The sequence below is a fragment of the Tupaia chinensis genome, unplaced genomic scaffold (assembly GCF_000334495.1).
Source record: "Tupaia chinensis unplaced genomic scaffold, TupChi_1.0 Scaffold145685_1, whole genome shotgun sequence".
Lineage (NCBI taxonomy): Eukaryota > Metazoa > Chordata > Mammalia > Scandentia > Tupaiidae > Tupaia > Tupaia belangeri.
Genome location: NW_006205542.1, coordinates 786,510 through 806,791, shown reverse-complemented (window position 1 = coordinate 806,791; position 20,282 = coordinate 786,510). Strand labels below are relative to the sequence as shown.

The 20,282-nt window shown below is 43.5% G+C and overlaps 1 non-coding gene and 1 pseudogene across 1 annotated transcript; one reads left to right on the top strand and one right to left on the bottom strand.

Annotated features, from left to right (window-relative positions):
* Window positions 1-1,732: 1,732 nt before the first annotated feature.
* Window positions 1,733-1,837, bottom strand: LOC114006122 (U6 spliceosomal RNA). The gene has a single exon (XR_003547882.1). It is a non-coding gene; the product is annotated as a U6 spliceosomal RNA (small nuclear RNA).
* A 10,690-nt stretch (window positions 1,838-12,527) lies between these two features.
* LOC102484332 (G patch domain-containing protein 11-like) lies at window positions 12,528-13,607 on the top strand (annotated as a pseudogene).
* Window positions 13,608-20,282: the final 6,675 nt, after the last annotated feature.

Genomic DNA, 20,282 nt, shown 5'->3' with positions numbered 1-20,282 from the left:
TACATAATTTCTTCACTGAAAAATTAAATAGTATTATCTTCTTTGTAAAAAGTTATGCCAAGAATCTCAATACATCCTTAGCCAATCTTTTCAGAAAATGTATGTTATTTTTAAATAGTGCAGTACGAAACATTTTAAGTAGATGAAATAAGTATTACAGTGCTATTTGAGATTCATATTTCCAAACAGCACAATAATTATGAAATGAATTCACTTATTTAATAATATTTTCTAGTATGATAAATCAAAACTACACCATTGTAGAGCTCAGAAGATTGACTCAAAAAGATAAATTACTCTTCTGAATTTTCATTTCAAGTCAATGTAAGTTAAGATTTAAAATAGGAATATCAGAGAGTATTTGTTGAAATTTGATTCCTGAATGTTATGCTCTTATTCTTTCTGTAGAAAATAATTTGGTATTTAGAATTCCATTTTAGTTCATTTATATCTTGGTCTTCCCTAAGAATTTTTTACAGCTATTTAGAAAGATATATGTAATATTGCAAGGTAAAGTGAAAATTGATGAGAAAAAAATGCCACAAAGAGAAAATAAGCAGAGGAAAACAATATAAAGCTACATGACACTTTTCTCCCCTTATTTTCTTGCCAATACATGGCATGAGATTCCATACCATCACTTGGATGGGCTACCAATTTTCCCCTAGGAGTTTTAAATAGTATATAGAGTAGATTGTGTGTCAGGAATTCTGTGACCAACCATATTTTCCAAATGTGGACACAGCAATATCTCTAGTCTCTTATGCTCTTCCAGAACTTTGCTATGCCCAATCAAGAGATGATTTTGTCTACCTCCCTTCAAGACTGGAGAATGACTATGGGGCTACCTCAACAAGTCCCAAGTAATAGAAATGGTGCTGTGTCACCTATGCAGCTAGGTCATAAAATATGACACAGCTTCTACTTAGTTCTCTCTTTCTGTCTTTCTAGGAGTGATCACACTTGGAACCAAGCCACCATGCGTGAGGAATCCCAGACCATATAGAGAAGCCACATGTGAGTGTTCCAACCAACAGCCTCAGCGAAAGTCACAGCCAAAGCCTGCATTAGATGCATGAGGGAATAAGCCTACAGAAGAATCCAGCTCCCAGACTTTGAGTCTTCCTGTTGAGACCCCAGATATTGTGGAGCAGAGACAAGCAACCCCACAGATTTCTATTAGGAAACCTGGCCCACAGAATTCACAAGCAAAATAAATGATCATTTTATACACAACATTCTAGGGTAATTTATCATGTAGCCATAGCAACTCCAACAGTCCTTTAGGGAAAAAAAAGTCTGCAGAAACTCAACCATTTGCAGTTCTGAAAGACTAGAATCCAATTTCTCTTATAGGTCTTCCTTGGAAAATTGCTGTGTGAATTAACAGAGTTCTTAACAATATTCATATACAACGTGGTCGTGGTTGCTGGGTCTCACCTTATAATGATTATCTAGGAACTCTGGATGCATCAGGGCAAGGGGAAGTGTGGCAAAAACAAACATGGGAAGGCAGCAGAAATGCAGTTCATGTTTACAACTCGCTGATGGCCTGACTGCTGCAATCAGGGTGTGGTGGGCAGAGGATGCACACTCTGACACACCTCAAAGACACTAGTAGTAGTAGTTAGTACAGAGTGCTAGTGCTGGGTGTTGGGAGAGGTAAGATGCAAGTGAAACAATAGGGAACTTTTACTTCCTATTCTTCATTGCTCTTTGAAATTTTTTTTTTTTTAATATGGAACGCTTCACGAATTTGCGTGTCATCCTTGTGCAGGGGCCATGCTAATCTTCTCTGTATCATTCCAATTTTAGTATATGTGCTGCCTTTTAGTATATGTGCTGCCGAAGCGAGCACACCCTTTGAAATTTTTACCCTACTCATGTCTTTATTTTTTTAAAAAAAATTTTAAGAATCAGTGAACCATTGAGTCCGATATGGAATATATCTTCCAAATTAATCATTTGTTTGAATTATTTTTTGTCCTTTTGCAAAACCTTACTATTTCGCCCTTGTCATGTTCTTCCCCAGATACAGATATTCTGAGGATGGATATAATCTTTTTTTTTTCTTATTTGTCATAACCACAGGCAATTCATCTTTTCAGTTTACCCATATTGCTTATGTAGTGCTAAATTAATCACCACTCTCCCTTAGTTACCAAATTCTGAAGGCTGGCATATGTGTGATGACCACAGAGTGAATGGGGCATGTGGAGTTCCAATCAGCTAATTCCCCAGTGTTCCAATTAGTCAGAATCTCAGTCTGTGATGCATCTTCCCAAGAGAGCAGGTTGGGTAACAGCACTTCCGGTGACATGATGTTGAGTTTGTTTTCTGTTTTACATAGCACATAAAAGTGTTTATCTGTTCCAAATAACTGACAATGTCTACTTGCACAGATCCTGAAGATTAATAAAATAATGGGCATGTGTTCTCACATATATTTAATAATCTTTGTAGTACTTATATGACTGAGGAAGAAGCATGTATGAATGAGCCCAGGGCCCGAGCAATGACTCCAGATATGGTCTAACTTGCCTTATGGAAAATATAAACTCTATATCTATTTAACTATCCTTTATAAATATATTTCATCTTGGTAGAACTTTTGATTCATAGAAAGTCTGAGGTTTTATCCCTTGAGAAATATATGTATTGCTTTTTTATCTTGCCTGTTATGTTTAGAGCCTAGATTGGGGTATGTTGGACTTTCCTTAGGGAAAATAGGTGGCATGGGATGGTATGGGATGAAAAATTAGATGGGCTGTGATGAGATGATTGGGATGGTTTGGGATGGGCTGGAATAAGTTGAAATACCAACCATGCCTAGGTGACCTTGAATTCTGGTTCATGACATTATTGGTACAGTTTGCTTATGTGCTAGAGACCAATGGTTTTAAAATACATAATTAAAATGACTTACAGGAACTAAGATAGTTCAAAAAAAAAAATCTACTCATATGAAGATTTATACCTGTAGGTCTCTGGATGGTCCATGGAGACACTTTAGAGAACCTACTTTGAACATAATGGGAATTCCATAGAGCAATGTTTCTCAAACTGTGGTCCCTGGGCTGGCAGCATCAGTGGGAATTATAGTTAGAGATGCAAACTCCCAGGCTCCACTGAGAACCTGCCAAGTCAGACACTTAGGGTGAGGACCAGCCATCGGCATGCCAGCAAGCCAGGACATCCTGATATATACTCAAATATGTGAGCCATTGCCAAGAAGAGGATGAGAGGACCATTGTCAGAACTCTGTGAAAGTGTTGTATTTCTCCACTGCTGCCACATCTGTACTTACACCACTGGCCACTAAAAGCTGCTTTAAAAACTTGGAGTGTAGAAGAGTAAGGAAAGAAAATTTCTATAAAAGATGATAAAGAGAAGAGGTAAATATAACAGAAAAATTAAACAAGGGATTGGGGACAAAGTAAAGGAAAGAAAACATGGAAGGCATAAACTTTAATAACATTACATAAAGACAAGTAGGAAACAGGGAAGCTAAACTGCAAAGTTCCAGGCAAATTAAGTAAAACCATAAAGCTAGAACTTAAAAGCATGTGTGCTGGTTTAGGCCTGTGTTTGTGTGGTAGCTCCTCCACTCACGAGTGAAATCACTTCTGCAGCCTCAGTTCCTGGTCTGCAATGGGGATACTACCTGGTTGTGTTGTTGTGAGGATTCAGTAATATAACACATTTAAAGTGCTTAGCTCATGAAAAGACTGGCAGATAATAATCACTGGAGAAGTAGCACTTTTTATTAAAAATAGAAAAAATTAATAACCAGTCTGCATTATTAAAGCCATGGCAAATTCTGATATATAGAAAATACATTTGTAATGAAATGAGTAAAAAGAGGTAGAAAACAGAGAAGAAAGAAATACAAGAAGAAAATAAATAAAAGAAAAAAACTAAAGAAACCCAGGTGAGACTGTTGAATTGGTAATAGGGACCCTAATAAAGTCTGCAATGAACTTGGCTTTTGGTATCCTGTCTCCTACTAGCCAGGTTTTGATCCAAAACCTTTTTCTAAGTGTTTTGGGGACATTTATAACATTCCTTTCAGTCATCTCTGGACCCATTCAGAAATAAGTGAACCTCTCAGACAACTGGGGCTACCCCTGTGCCCAGTTCTGGGGCCCATCTTAACTTCTGCATATCCTGACGGAATGGTTGCTGCTCTGATTGGCCAGAGATCAGTGCATCATTGAACTATGATTACTAGTCCCACAGAGGCTCTGCCTTCCACTCTCCCCTCATCTGGCTCTGGGCTTTCAGAGGGGCCTCTGACCCAGTAGGAACAGCCTCTCGATTGGCAAGCTGCCTCTTCACTTCCTCTTCCTCTTCCTCTTGTATGCGGCTACATAGAGGTAGGTTGACAGATCTGTCTTAGAATGCGGCCATCTTAGTCTCTCTTCCTCCCACCTCACCCTTACACTATAACTTTGCTCAAGTTCCCCAGATTTACATGGCTAAGGTGGGGAGGGGGGGGTCGAGTCTCTTCAAACATTCCAACCTGGTTTTGTCTTAGTGCTCCGTCGTGGACTACTAGGGGTTGCCCAGGTATTCATACATATATGCTCTAATCCAGCTCTTGTTTCCTGTGTGTCATTCCCTGGCAATCTCAAAGGCAGGCAGGAGTCAGCCTTTTCTGGGGCCCTGGCTTTAATACTGACAAAGCTTCACCCTTAAACCTGATAAGAGAGACTGACCTCTGGCATGCGTGTTTTGGGTGTCGGCGTCCGCCCCAGGGCTTGGGTCTAGCTGAATCATGATTAGAGGGCTGCTGGTGAGAAAGAGAAAGAGGATGAGAAAGAGAAAGCCTCCATCTTGAGAGGCCCTGGGAACTGGAAAGAATGAGACAAAGAGATAGAGTAGAAATGAACCCTCTATGGATTGGATGATGTCTGCCCACATTGGTGAGAGTGGCTCTTCTTTACTCAGTCTACTGATTCAAATGCTCTTTTCAAAAAACACCCTCACAGACACCCAGAAATAGTATTTACCAACTGTCTGGGCATCCGTTAGCCCAGCCAAGTTGACACATAAAATTAATCATCACATTCTTTCTTTCTTTGGTTTTCTCCCCACCACCGCCCAACTCTCTGCCATTTTTCCTCCTGTCATACAACATACGTACCTCTGTCCATAACTGTTCGAAACCTTTAAAAAGATATCAGTCTTTTAATGCATGTGTTGAAAATAGAAGATTGTATGGTGTCAAAGAGGACCAAAACCAGAAAATAGTAACAAACAGTGAAAACACAATATTGTTGTAGGAGATAGGATACAGAACCCTAAGAAACGAGCAGTCAGGGATCTCGCAAGTGGTGTGGAAATGAAAGCGCTGGGCTCCCACATGGCCTAGTGCAGTTCAAGTCCTGGACCTGGCAGCTTGCTTTCTCACTTTTCCTCTCTCTCTCTCTCTCACACACACACTCTGTCCCTCTCTGGTCAAATGAAAATAAATAAATTAATTAAATAAAGTTAAATAAAATAATTCTTTAAAATAAAGAAAGAGAGAAATAGGCAGTCAGGACATAAGGCCCAAAGATGGAGTAGCAGTAGCAAAGCATTCACAGGAAACTACTTGTTCACAGGACATGGCTTGCAGCTTGCAGCAATGACTCAGTGATTAACCTAGGCAGCGTGGTCTAAAGCAATTTTGGCTTGTTTCATGTCCCCACTATGTTCTGGAACCTAGGGAATGGTCTTCAAGGCCCAGGTTCTCAGACAAAGACCCTAGCAACCATGGGCCACTAGATAATTGTCTCTGGCCTGAAGCTCTCAGACAAAGTTGGGCACTCATTTGCCCGAAGTTTTTTAAATGTATAGTTTCCTAACTATATAGCATGACCTGCCTAGCATGTGACCCCCTCACCGGGGACAAAACATAAACAAGTTCCTCCTAATTGGGATAAAAACACCAGACTCAAGCCCCACTTTGACAACCCACTTTTCAGGACCCTCTGCTGGGAGCTTATCCTTTCTCTTTCAATAAACTTTACTTTTGCTATCCTTTCCAATTGTCTGTGCTTCTAATTCTTGGTGACCACAAGACATGAACTCCACAACCTAGAAATCCTGGAACAATAAAGTATAAGAGATACTCGGTGGTAAACGAGGCTCAATTCTGAATATAGCATAAACAAGTTGGGATCACAGCCAAGCTGAGTGGGAGATGAGTGGATAGAGAATGACTAAGAGCAAATATTAAGGGCAGGAAGTTCTTGCTGACGGCAGACCAGGGCCATCAGACATTGAGAGCAGGGAATAAGGAACTCAATGAGATATTGAGGATCAGGTAAAGTGGGGGCGAGGACTGAATTGGCAGGATTCTTGCTGCCGCTAGACTAGGCAAGTTTGAGAACAAGGCCTAAGGATGAAGCCCCATTGATAAGAAGGGCTCAGGGGACCCTGTCCAGTTTTGGTTAGGGCAGTCTTTCTCAACACATGAACAAATACAACCCTCATAACAGCCTCTGGAAGTAGGCAAAGCTGGCTGGTATTGCTTGCTCCTCCTACTCAGTTTCTCTAACAATAGAATAATGCCAGCTAACACGAGTAGCACTTACCACATGCAGGTACTGTTAAAGGACTCCACATACATCAACGAACAGTACACAAATGGCTTTTTAAAGTTTATTTATTTTGGGACCTGCAGTTAGCGTAATGGCTATGTTGCTGAACTCCTATGTAGTCGAACTCAGTTCGAGTCCCGGACCCAGTGGCTTAAACTCACTCTGGGCGCATGTGCATGCGTGCCCAAGATCCCGAGAGGTGAATGGAGGAGAAGGGATTGTGGTGTGGCCATCCCCCCTGGGGGGTGATTTCTCGCTTTCTGTCTCTCTGTCCTCTGTCTTTCTCTGTCTTTCTGGAGAGCGCACCTGCCCTATAGCAAAAAAAAAAAAAACTTCTCCAAAAAAAAAATTATTTATTCTTCCATTTGTAAGAGAGACTGAGAGAGACAAGAGAGCACCCGCAACAGAATCTTAACACCATTACCCACCTCAGCTCAGCTAGCCCCACATCATACACGTGCGTGCCCGGCATAACCAAGGAGGTCCTGAAACGCAAATTCAGAGCCTTCCCATTGGGTCGGCCTCGCAGACCATCGTGTCTTGCTACTGTGCCAGTCTGGCCACCGAATGACTTTTTTTTGTTTATGTTTGTTATGATTTGGAGGATGGCTTGTCCCTCCAAGGTCCATGTTTTGGAATTTGGTGTTGGGAGGCGGTGATGCCTATTGGGCGCTGATCAGACTGTGGTGATGCATCATGGAGACAGCACTCCTGTGCACAGATGCATGATGCCTCAGGAGAGCCAGTGAGTTCTAATTCTCATGAGAAGGGATTAGTTCTTGTGAGAGTTGGTCGCTAGAAAAGAAATAGAGCCACCTGCTGCTGTCTCTGCACATGGCTGCCTTCCTCTGTGCTGCCATTAGCCATGCTGTGAGCCTTCGCCATTTGTGATGCCTTGGGACTCCCCAGCAGCCAGGACTAAGTCAAAATAAACCCCTATTCTCCTAAATTCACTGTCTTAGGTATTTCCTTTCCAACACATGATGGACTAATATTGTTGGGAGCTTTTTTCCCTCTTAATAGTCCTATTGCCCTTAGAAAAGAGGAGACAAGTAGGAACCATTCCTTTGTTCCCACAGTTTGAAGGACACATTACAAGTTACGGATGGTTCAGTAAACACCCGCTCGCTCTCCACGTACCACAAGTCTGATGCTGGCAGCAACAAAGAGGAACATGGAGTATTGCTAAATCCTTGGGCTCAAATTTAGAGATTATCTTCTCTAAATATTGACTAGCATTTCTGTAGTGTTATATCTATTACCAATACAGTTTCACCCACACACTCTCAGAGTTAATTCTCAACACCCCATGCATACTTATTGCTGTGGGTGTTGTATGAGAGGAACCAAAATGGGGACCCTGATAGTCTGATCCTATATCCAGGCCTTTTTACCACTAATTTGTGCTTTTGCATTACAATGCCCATTTGATTACTCCTTTGAGAGCAGCCCAACAATCAGACCTATTCTAATTGTCACTGATTCACTGCTATTCGGAGGCCAAGGTACCCTACACAATAGTAACATTAATAGCAGCAGCCAGCATTTTCTGGATACTTAAGGGTTTTACCTGTATCAGCTCACTTAATCACAAGGACCTTAAATGCTGAAACAACTTATATTTACAGAGCTATTCTTCATTCAACTCTTTCACACTGCGGAAGGCAGCTATAGTGGAAAGGATGTTGGCTTTGGAATAAGAAAATAGAATTGATTGAAATTCCGCCTCATAGTACTGTCTGCGTGACCTTAGAAAAATGTCTTACTGTATCTACTTGGCAGAATTGTTATAGTAAAGTGTGTTTAGTGCATTGAACGGAAGCTGGTCCATATTTCCTATACAGCATCTTTTCGTTTTAGGAGCAACAGCTGATGGCAAGTATTGTGAGCATATTTATTTGACAAATGAGGGAACACATTAGATAGGTAACTAGGATATAGACTTGGGTCCCCTGATGCTGAGGCAGCTCTTTTTCCCAGGTGCTTTGTGACCATTCTCTTGACAAGGGTGGCTAAGTCTCAGGTACCTTCTAAACTATGCCAGCCAGACGGTGCTCACGCTCTCAGATTTCTGTGTTTTACTACCCCCACCTTCTAAGTCGTCAACACTCCCAGACTGTGGTGTGACCCACCACGCTAACCTAGACCTACCCACTGGAGGTTATGTTAGGACAGATGTGAACTCCATTTGGAACTTGAAGCCTTTCGCTTTGGTTAGTTGTAGTGTGACTCTTAGCAATTATGCTACAGATTGGGAATGAGGATGCTGCTGGCCTAATTGCATTCTATTTGAATAGAAACTCCAAGTACTTTTCTTGAAAAATAATGAACTCAATTTTGCAGTCTTTATGCTATTTCTGCTTCAGAACCAAACTCTATGTTTTTTTTTTAAGTCTGTTTATTTCTTCTATAAGAGAGAGAGAAAGAGAGAGATATAAGCATCCCCAAAAGGGTCCTGATGGTGCAACCCACCCCTAGCCCAGCCAGCCTGGCTCACGGACCCACACGTCTGGTACACTCAGGAAGGTCTCCAGAGTGTACCACATGGGACCTTTCCTCTGTGGCACCGCCTCACAGAGCATTATGCTTTACAATTACATACCATCTGGCCCCACGACCAAGCTTTTTTTTTTTTTAGTTTTTGCTATAGGGTGCATACATCCCCCCGAGAGAAATGCAAGATCCAGCCACATTAACCACCACACCACTTGGTTGTTTTTTTTTCCCCCCTTTTTGCTAGAAGTCACATTTGCCAGCCAGAGGGGGCGGGGGGGGGGTAGAAAACACCCACCAAGGGGATGTGGTCAGGCAGCAGGCCCTTCTCTGTTTGCTCACCCTGTCAGGATCTGGGGTATGCACACACACATGCATCATGTTTTTCAAGCCACCAGGGCTAGGATTCAAACTGTGATCAGCCATGTGAGACCTGGCTTCCCTTAACCACTAGGCTGTGGGGCCAGCCCTCAAGCTTTCTTAATGAGCTCCTTTAATGACTAGATCCATGCAGCTAAATTTTAATGTCTTTCCTAGACAGGGTCTTACTGTTTCTATCATCCTAGTTCTACCTCCCAGCAGGGATTGTGGGTGTGTGTCACCACACGTGGCTCTTGTTAGATGGGCCTCACTACATTGGCCACCTCAGCCTTAAGCTCCTAATCCTCCTCCCTCACCTTCCTGAGTTGCCGCAATTACAGCCACATGCCATCCTGTCCAATTTTAGGTCGAATTGGGAATTGAACCAGGTCCCAGCAGATCATAGCATCTCAGCCTTACACGCCACAGTTGCTGAGTCCATGTGGCTAAATTCTCAGGCTGGGGCTATTAACCGATGGGCAGAGGAAAAGGAAAGAGAGCCTCTCTCCACTTTTGTTGAGGTACTGAACATCAGTACTTGCCTAAACCAAGTCATACTTAATTTGGCACTCAAGAAACAGAAACTAATAAATGTGGGCATTTTAGTTGTTCAACCATGGCTCACAAATGAATTTATTAAAATAATAAAAAAAAATGCAAGCCATGGATTATTATATTTAAGAGAAATTGAAACATTGACAATGTTCTTTTCTTTTGATTCTTGTATTTTGGAGATGGGTTGCTCATAGAATATGTTTTTACCTATAGGAACAGATTTACTTTTGAGACAGTAGACAGGAAATAATTCCTTGTTTAAAAAGATACTACAAACTTTCTTTAACTTTGTCTGAAGCTACCAGATATATATAACTGGACATAATTAGATTTGGTAAAAGGATGTAATATTAAGAGCTTAATGCAGACCTGGCTGTGTAAATACTGGTAACCTCTGTTCTGGGAGTTGTATGCCATGTGGCCAACCACAACATGAATCCAGGCCCTGCTGACTTGAACAACACACCGGGCATGTGTGCTTACATAATCCCAACCAGGATAGAGAAATGGAGGAGAAGAGATTGTGGCATGACCATGCCCCATTGGGAGGTTCTCAATCTCTCTTTCTTTCTCTCTCTCTGGTGACCATGTACACCCTCTAGCAATTAATTTTTTTTTAAGGTTTTTGCTATAGGACATGTGTGCTTGCCAGAGGGAGAGACAGTGAGAGGGAAAGTGAGAAACCATCCCTTAGGGGGATGGCCACACCACTATCCCTTCTCCTCCATTCTCCTCTTGGATTCTGGGCACACACGCATGTGTACCTGATGTGATTTTCAAGCCACCAGGTTTGGGACTCACACTGCAGTCAACCATGTGGGAGTCCAGCCCCCTAATTGCCACACCACATGCTGGCCCCCACAAAAAAGTGTTTTAAAGTATTTAATACAAACTCATCCACAGAACTGCAAAATTCAAAATGTATTTCCTATCGGCTTTAGAGAAAGATGATCTAAACCCATTTATTTTATCTACAGTGAAACTGAGATCTGAGACATGAGGCCTGCCCAAGAACTAATTGGTAGCTTAAACTTTATCTGGTTTTGTCTAGCACCTATTCCCCAAAGTCATAATTGATAATACCAATTTTTGTCCTCAACATTAAAATATCTAAGAAAGGGCAACCTATCAAGTCAACAGCCATTTGGAAATCACACAGACACACAGACACACACACACACACACACACACACACACAAATCTTTACTTAAATCAACAGAAACAATTTAGAGATAGATCCTGACTTGTTAAATCTCTACATTTTATTTTTAGAATTTGCTTCTCCCTTCCAGTCTTCATATATTGCTAATTTAGGAGTTTATTCTTGATCACAGTATGTCCTTAAGTGGTCACAGGTAGATGTGATGAAGGGCTACATTTATTTTAAACTTCTTTTAAAATAGTACAATTATCTTATGATCTGTGAACGTGAATATACTCTAAGATCATCTTATAGGGGAGGACATGGTGCCAGCATGTACTATAGGGCACATGAGAGAAAGAAGACAAGAAATCACCCCCCTCTTGGGGGGCAGGGTGGCCATGCCACAATACCTTCTCCTCCATTCTCCTCTCGGGATTTTTGAGCACACATGCCCAGTGTAAGTTTAAAGCTGCTTGGTCTGGGACTCAAACCATGGTGGACTACATGGAAGTCCAATGAAGTAACCATTACGCCATATGCTAATCCTGCCAGAAGCTTTTAATCTGGATGCAAAGATGTCTGAGCCCATGGCCATCAAGGACCTGCCATGGGCAGCACTGAGCTTTCTATAGGGGTTGGCACAGCTAGGTAAAGCTGGAACCACACTGGCTTTGAGAGCCATGTGGCGGAGTTATGTGATCTAATGAGTATTTGGAGGATATACTGGGACACAGAAGTTTATCTCAGTTATGGAGGAAGATTAGCCTCCATCCTCCTCCTGACCAGGCCCCTCCAATACTGCTTACCAACAGTCCCTCCCACCCATGTTGTTGACCTTTCAAGAAGCTGATGAGGGGAACCAGCAGTTAGCGTAATGGCTATGTCGCTGGACTCCCACGTAGTCGACCGCAGTTCAAGTCCCAGACCCGGTGGCTTAAATCTCACGCCGGGTGCGTGTGCGTGCGTGCCCAAGATCCCGAGAGGAGAATGGCGGAGAAGGGATTGCGGCGTGACCATCCCCCCTGGGGGGTGATTTCTCGCTTTCTGTCTCTATGTCTCTCTCTGTCTGTCTGGCGAGCGCACGCGCCCTATAGCGAAAACCTCTCAAAAAAAAAAAAAAGAAGCTGATGAGGGGGCCCAGCAGATGGCATAATGGTTACATCACTGGATGCCCACATGGCCAGCCACAGTTTGAGGTCCAGACCTGGAGGCTTGAAATTCACACCGGGCACACGTGCATGCATGTCCAGAATCCTTAGAGGAGAATGGAAGAGAAGGGATTGCAGTGTGTCCAGTCTCCCTGGGTATGATTTCTCACTTTCTGTCTCTCTGGCAAGCACATGCATCCTAAAATCTCTCTAAAAAAAAAAAAGAAGCTGAACCTGAGAGCTGCCAGATACCATTACCATATGAAATTAAGCATGGCAGAAGAAGAGGATTATATGTCTGATTCCTTCATTAATGTCCAAGATGATATCAGATCAGGATTGCCAATGCTGAGGCAAACCCGAGAAGCCTGTCAGAAAGAAGAAACAACAGGAAGGTAATTTGAAAAGAGGCAGAAGAGTTTAAAAGAGGAAGAACAAGAGCGACGTGATATTGGATTGAAGAATTCACTTGGTTGTGAAAACAAAGGGTTTGCTTTACTCCGAAAGGTGGGATATAAAAATGGTTAGGCTCTCGGCAAGAGCAGACATGGTATTGTTGAACCGAATAATTCCTCTCAATGTCAAAACAGGGAAAAGTGGTATTGGTCAGGAGATGTTACTAAAACGGAAAGCAGAGGAAAAATTAGAAAGCTACAGAAGAAAGGTACACATGAAAAACCAAGCTGAAGAGAAAGCTGTGGAGCAGTTTTGAATGCGACTTAAAAATAAGCAAGATGAGGGGACTAGCAGTTAGCGTAATGGCTATATCTTTGGACTCCCACGTAGTCGACCGCAGTTCAAGTCCTGGACCCGGCAGCTTAAACCCACACCGGACACGTGTGCGTGCGTGCCCAAGATCCCGAGAGGAGAATGGAGGAGAAAGGATTGTGGCATGGCCATCTCCCCTGGGGTATGATTTCTTGCTTTCTGTCTCTCTGTCTCTGTCTGTCTGTTGGCAAGCGAAAACCTCTCTAAAAAAATAAGCAAGATGAAATGAAGCTAGAAGATCTTGAAAGAAACCAGGGAGCCTGTCAGCAGTCAGATGCCCAGGAGAATATTCAGGATCCCAGGGAGGCATGGTTCTGGTTGAAACTTGAAGAGGAGACTGAAGAAGAGGAAAAGGAAGAAAAAGAAGAGGACAAAGATGAATATAGCAGTGAAGATTACACAAATTACAAAAGATTAGCAAAAAAATTACAAATATTGACTAGCTGTTTAAGAGAAGAGCATCTGTATCGTATTTGGTGTGGAACAGCATATGAAGATAAAGAAGATCTGTCTTCAAATTGCCCGGGACCAGCTTCTGCAGATCATGACTGAGAGATTCCCAAAAAAGTGGAAACGTGAACCATGTTACTGATGCCTAGAAACAGATAATTCAGCAGTTGGAATTCCTAAATTTTTTATTCCTTTATATAATTTTTTCCTGTACTTTAAAGGTACTTTGTATAATACTTTAAATATAATTGTTCATTGACTTGGAAAGAAAAAAAAGAAGCTGATGAGCTCTTTCACCTAAGTCTACACACATGCACTCATGCACGCGCACACTATTTGCTTCTCATATCATTATGCACAAGTCCCTATCAGATTCCAATTTCACGACCACGATCACTTCCTGCCAGTATTCGTTCCCCAGAGCTGTTGTAACAGAGTACCGCAAACTAGATGACGTAGGTGACAGAAACGTACTGTCTCACAGCTCTGGGACTAAGTCTTAGGTTAAGGGCTCAGCAAGGCCATGATCAGTCTGAAGGCCCTGGGGAAGTATCTGTTCCACGCCTCTCCTATCCTAGCTTCTGGTGGTTTGTCAAAAGTCTTGGGACCAGCAGTTAGCGTAATGGCTATGTCACTGGACTCCCATGTAGTCGACCGTGGTTCGAGTACCAGATCTGGTGGCTTAAACTCACGCCAGGTGCATGTGCATGCGTGCCCAAGATCCCGAGAGGAGAATGGAGGAGAAGGGATTGCTGCATGGCCATCCCCCGGGCGGGGTGGGGGGGGGGGGATTTTTCACTTTCTCTCTGTCTCTCTGTCTTTCTGGAGAGCACATGCGTCCTATAGCAAAAAGCTCTCCAAAAAAAAAGTCTTTGGCATTCCTTGACCAGCATAGTGTAGCTCTGACTTCACACAGTGTCCTTTCCATGTGCATCCTTATGTACACATTTCCCTTTCCATAAAGAGAACAGGAGTCACACTGCATTAGGAAATAGGATTTTACTTGAATTGGTGACATCTGCGATGATCCTGTTTCCAAATAAGGTCACATTCTGGGATACTGGAGGTTAGGATTTCAACACATAAACTGGGCTGGGGCGTGTGTGATTCAGCCCATAATACTACCATAATATTTTGCACAAAGCAGGCACTTGATGTAGTTTTCAAAACAAGGGCAGGAGGAAAACAGCATTATCTTAGTAAACAAACTGTAGTGCATAATAACCTATTTTATATGTTTTAACTTTTTATTATGGACATTTTGAAACATGCCAAAGTAGTCTCAGTAGTATAAGGAACCCCTATATTTTCACTCCCAGTTTCCACAATTATCAATTCATGGCCAATCCCCCTCCTTTATCTTAATGAAAATTCCTTATGGCATTTAAAATACTGTCATCCTGTCATCTATATTATCTCAATTCTCATAACAACTGTGAATGGTAGATTCAGTAGTTCTACAATAAAATTCTATTTCTAACAAATTGCTATGTTAATGTAAATGCCAATTTTTAAGATAGTGGGGGGGTGGGGAGAGAATGCTGGCATGCCTCTAAGTATGTGCATCCAAATTCATTAATGAAAGGGAGAGGAGGAGTGCTGGCATGTTGTATTTTCAGCCCTTATTCAAAAATGAATGGAATTATTTTTCAATAAAATCATTAGGGCAAATTGCCCCTTCCTACTTTTCTACAAAATTTCTCTTCCTGGTAACCTTGGTCCTAAACCACCTTATAAAAATGAAATTTTACTGTGCAAATGACCTCTAATATCATATTTTATATGTAATTACAAATAGCTAAAGTTAAAAGGAAGGATCACGATTTCTAACAATTTTAGACCCAAAGTGATATTTGTAGAAGATCCAGATCCATGAAAATGAAACAAACCAAATGAGTCATTTAATTTGTGGGTCGAACGTGATTTTTCTGACAGTTATCAATGCAACTGTCATGTACATCTGGAATGTGAGACTATTAGAATGATTTATTTTGATATCATTCTTTCACATAATTGTCTGATATTTTAACAGAAAGTGCTTATTTTCACATGCATGTGGGTATTGATTTCTAATACTTTCACATTCCACTATTACTTACACATGAATTAGTGCTGATTTTCTTCATAATGTCATTTATATTACTACATAATTATCATATCGATATTTATGAATGCTTCATTGTATTTGGATTTAGATTTGTTGCTTGATCTCTTCTGTATTTGACAATCAAGGACGTCCCCAGATGTTCACTTGAAGGTTGATTTAGTCACACCAGTGGAACCCCAGGCTCAGATGTCAGATGGGATCAGTTGTATACAATGCACGAATTGTCCTAAGATCTTTTTGCTACAGAAGTTATAGTCACGTATTACTGATCTGGACAAAATGGAAATGTTTGGTGATTATACAGTATGTTTTTTGTTAACTGCCCAGATGGGATTTTTTTTAACCTTTATTTATTTGAGAACAACAACTGAATGCTAAAATGCAACTGCTGATGCCAGCAATGCGAAGCTTCATTAGTACAGGCGAAGCAGTACTCACTTTGTTACACAAATAATTAGAGAGATTAAATGAAAATAAACACTGAGAGGATGTGCAGAAGCTCTCAAGTTAGGTAATTATTTTAATTACTCTAGTGACTTCCACCAACCTTCATTATCAGCCACAGATCAAGTTTAAATTGTTTTATATAAAACTATCATAAGCTGTATGGAAAACCGCAATAGCTACCCCAGTGACTCTGCTTCAGAAAAATGGCATTTTCTTCAAGCTCCCACTTAAAGGAATTGTTTCCATTCTGTCATCTGATGAACTCTCTACATATTTTAAAAACATGATACAGCTTCTGCCCCTAAAAGTATTTTCCTCTGATTCTATGCTGCAAAATGGACATCCTTAATAATAATGCCAGTTTCTTTATCTCTCTACCTACACTTGGTCATAAAGCATATGGAGCCACATTTCTGAGTCACTGAATGTAAGACAGTATGGCATATGTGGCCATTTGAAATAAGTGTCACTTGGAATCATGTCATCCCTCTTATATGACAAACTGTACTTTACATTTGGAGTAAACGGATCTCTTCTTTTTCCCCCTCTATGCACCTTCTCGGGGAGACTCCAATGCGTGCTCTAATATAGACCAGCACCTTTCCTACGATGAGGGCACTCTTTAGGGGCATTTCCAGTCCTGTTTCGTTTTCATTTAATAGTCACATGATAATGATGATTCATTGAGACCTCCTGGGGTTAAGACCGTCTTTTGAGAAAGGGTACCTATATTTACCATTTACTGACTGCCTATGTAATGCCAGCTCTTCTACAAAACACTTTCCTTAACCTGTTCCATTTAATCCTTACAAAGATTCCTACAGAATATATATCATTATTACTATTTTTTTTTAGAGATTTTCGCTATAGGGCGCGTGCGCTCGCCAGACAGACAGAGAGAGACAGAGAGACAGAAAGCGAGAAATCACCCCCCAGGGGGGATGGTCACGCCGCAATACCTTCTCCTCCATTCTCCTCTCGGGATCTTGGGCATGCACGCACATGTGCCGGGCGTGAGTTTTAAGCCACCGGGTCCGGGACGCGAACCGCGGTTGATTACGTGGGAATCCAGCGACAGCCATTACGCTAACTGCTGGTTCCCATCATTATTACTATTTTTTTAAAAATAATTGTTAATGGAGGGACCAGCAGGTGGTGTAGCAGCTAAGGTGCTGAACTCCCGTATAGTCCATCCTGGTCCAGACCTGGCAGCTTGATACTCAGGCTGGGTGTATGTTCGTGCTTGTCCGAAATCCAAGAGGAGACTGGAGGAGAAGGGATTGCAGCGTGGCTACCCCACCCTGGGAGATGTTTTCTCACTTTCTCACTCTCTGGGGCACACACGTACACTATGGTAAAAACCTTAAAAAAAAAAAAAATCAAAGAGAAAGAGAGAGTGAACCCCCGCCCAGGGGTAGACGGCCACACCACAATCCCATCTTCTTCATTCTCCTCTCAGGATTTTAGGCATGCACAACCACGCACCTGGAGTATCTCTCAACCACTGGGTCAGCCAGCCATATGAGATCCAGCTGCCCAACCATCATGCCACCACTGGCCTGAATAGATACTATTAACTCTATTTTCCAGATGAGAAACCTGACACTTTGAGCCGCTCATTGACTTTCAAAGGTTGCACAAGTATAAAGTGGCCCAGCTGGGAGTCAAACCCAGGTCTGTCTGACTCCAAGAACCATGGTGTTCTCCAATAGATGACTATATGAGGAAACCTGGGTGCAAATGGTGACTAAGGATGACAGAAAAACATGAAGTGGCAGTCCTTGATGTGCTAGCTCAGCATTATCTGACACCAGTGAATTCTGGGCACCAGCTAAAGTCCCAAATTAAATCCCAGATTTCATTGGTTTCAAAAGCATTTTATCTCTGAATAGCCCTGGTTCCTCGAGGGGATGCAGTTAGGAAGCAGGTTTTTATGGTGTACTGGGACTAACCAAGAGGCCTCCACTAACAAAAGTTAGTGATGCTTTTTAATACAATAGAGTGACCACTTGAGTTTTACTCTAGTTAACACAAGGCATTTCTCTTCAATTAAATTTAAAAATTGTGTGTACACTGATTTCTAGTGTTTTTTAAAAAACCTCTACTGGGCCAGCAGGTGGGGTGGTGGTTAAGACGGCTGGACTCCCATGTGGCTGACTGCGGTTCAAGTCCTAGACCTGGCAGCTTGCTTTTTCACTTTCCCTCTCTCTCTGGCCAACTTAAAAAAATTAATGAATAAATAAAATAATGACAATGAATACAATTAAATAAAATAATGTCTTTTTAAAAAAACCTTTTCTGACATCTTCTCCCTCCCCCCTCCCCCGTATGATGCTGCTGTGCAGCCTAGGACCTGGCCAGGACACACTGTCCCATCGGAGGGTGTGTTACATTCAGAGGCTATCCAAGAACAGGGACGGGGGCCCAGAGCATCACTGCTTCCTGTGTTTGGGGAGAACTGATCTGCAGAGCTTACCGTGTGACTCCGGGAAGTGGAACAGAAGGCTAGCCCTGGAGAATGTCGAGGGTGGGCCGGGTGCTAGTCTGACATTTTACTGGCAGGTTTCAGCATCTGCAAAGGAACCTGGGGAAAGGCACACAGCCTGTTAGCAGGCAGGAGCTGCCATGTGGGGCTGGGGAAGTGCACAGGAGAGGCTGGAGGGTGCCCTCAGAACCCAAAGTTGAAGGAATTCATTTGTGAACAAGATAGAAAGGCAGACAACCAAGAGAACATGGGCTCAGAAATAATTTATTATAGGAGGGTGGGGGAGCGTCCCTGCTGCTTTGCAAGCACCTACCTGGGACTTCCTGCAAAACACGGCCCCTCGTCCTTCTTCCCTGTACATTACAAACAGCCAGGGACTCACCTAGTAGGTCTACTAAAAACAAGTCCAAACTGCCAGTTGTTTCCTTGGGGTCTTCCAGACTGTCGTGTTCTGTATGGCATTGCAGCTGCTTGGTTTTGTCGGCATTGTGTTTTTGTCTAGGAAGGCCATCTCCGCCTGGCGGGGCTGTAAAGGGAGTGATTTCTGCAGGCCATGCAGTGAGGGAGGGGGCCACCCGCTCGTCTCAGAAGACCCACGTTCTATTTCCACTTGGCCACTTGCCACTGACCTCAGAAAAATCACTTTAAGCCCTGTGCCTTAGCTTCCTCATCCAGAAAATGAAGGCGAGACTACTTCCCACCCTCCTTGAAGGGATCATTGGGAGGGTCAAACGGAATAATTCCGGTGACAGCGAACTGCGAGGGACTGTGACTCCAAATTACTTTAAGAAACATAAGTTAAACACACTCAGCTGGAGTTCTAGGAATCGCTCCCCCACGGTCTAAGTGTTGTCAGGCTGCAAACTGTTCCGAAAAGTCTTCCTCATGGCTATCTCACGCACCCAACACCGATCTGCGACACCCCTCCATCTCCGTGGGCTTCCATTCGTTCGTCTTCCAGCCAAAGCGCTTTAGGTTGCCGCTGTTCGGTGCACCCCTAGCACACGAACCCCGCAGCTGGAAGAGATCCCCTTTCTCTCTCCCGCGTCCCTTCTTACTCTCCACCCTAGGTGCCAGCGCCAGCGCGTGCAGCCGGGCGCGTTTTCCGCACGTGAATGGGTTCTCCTGGCTGATCTCCAAAGACCTTGCAGTGTTTCAGAAAGCTGGGAGCGCGCGGAGATCAGCGAACGAGCATCACCCCCCAGCCCTCGGAGGTCGCGCAGCCCCGCGGGGACCCTCCCCCGCTCCTCCTCCCGCCGTCGCCTCCCGCGCTAGCTGGCGGGGCAGCCAGAGCCAGATCAGGCGGAGGGCTGGGGGGGCCCTCCCCGCCCCTCTCGTAGCCCCTCTCCACCAGTAGCAGCGCTGCTGTCTTCCCACAGGAGGGCTGGGAGGACGCCGGAGTCTGCAGCGCCCCCGCCCCCTCGCCTTTTCTTTCTTTCCTTGCTTTGGGATCTTGCTTTCGGAGCCGGGAGAGGTTCCGAGAAGAGAGGAGCCAGGAGCAGGAGCGCAGGCTTCCGCTGCGGCGCGCAAACAGATCTCAGGGCACATCCCCGGCGACCCTCTTGCTCCTCGTCACCCCAGCCGGGATGTGAGGAAGGAGAGCCCCCAGCGCCTGCCGCCTGCCCTCGAAGGTGTCCCAGAGAGCGTTTGGAGGGCCGGTAGCTGGAGCCACTTCGTCTGCAGCACCGCGGGACGCGAGCGGCGGGGGGCGGGGGGGGGGGGGTCCCGCCCTCCCGCC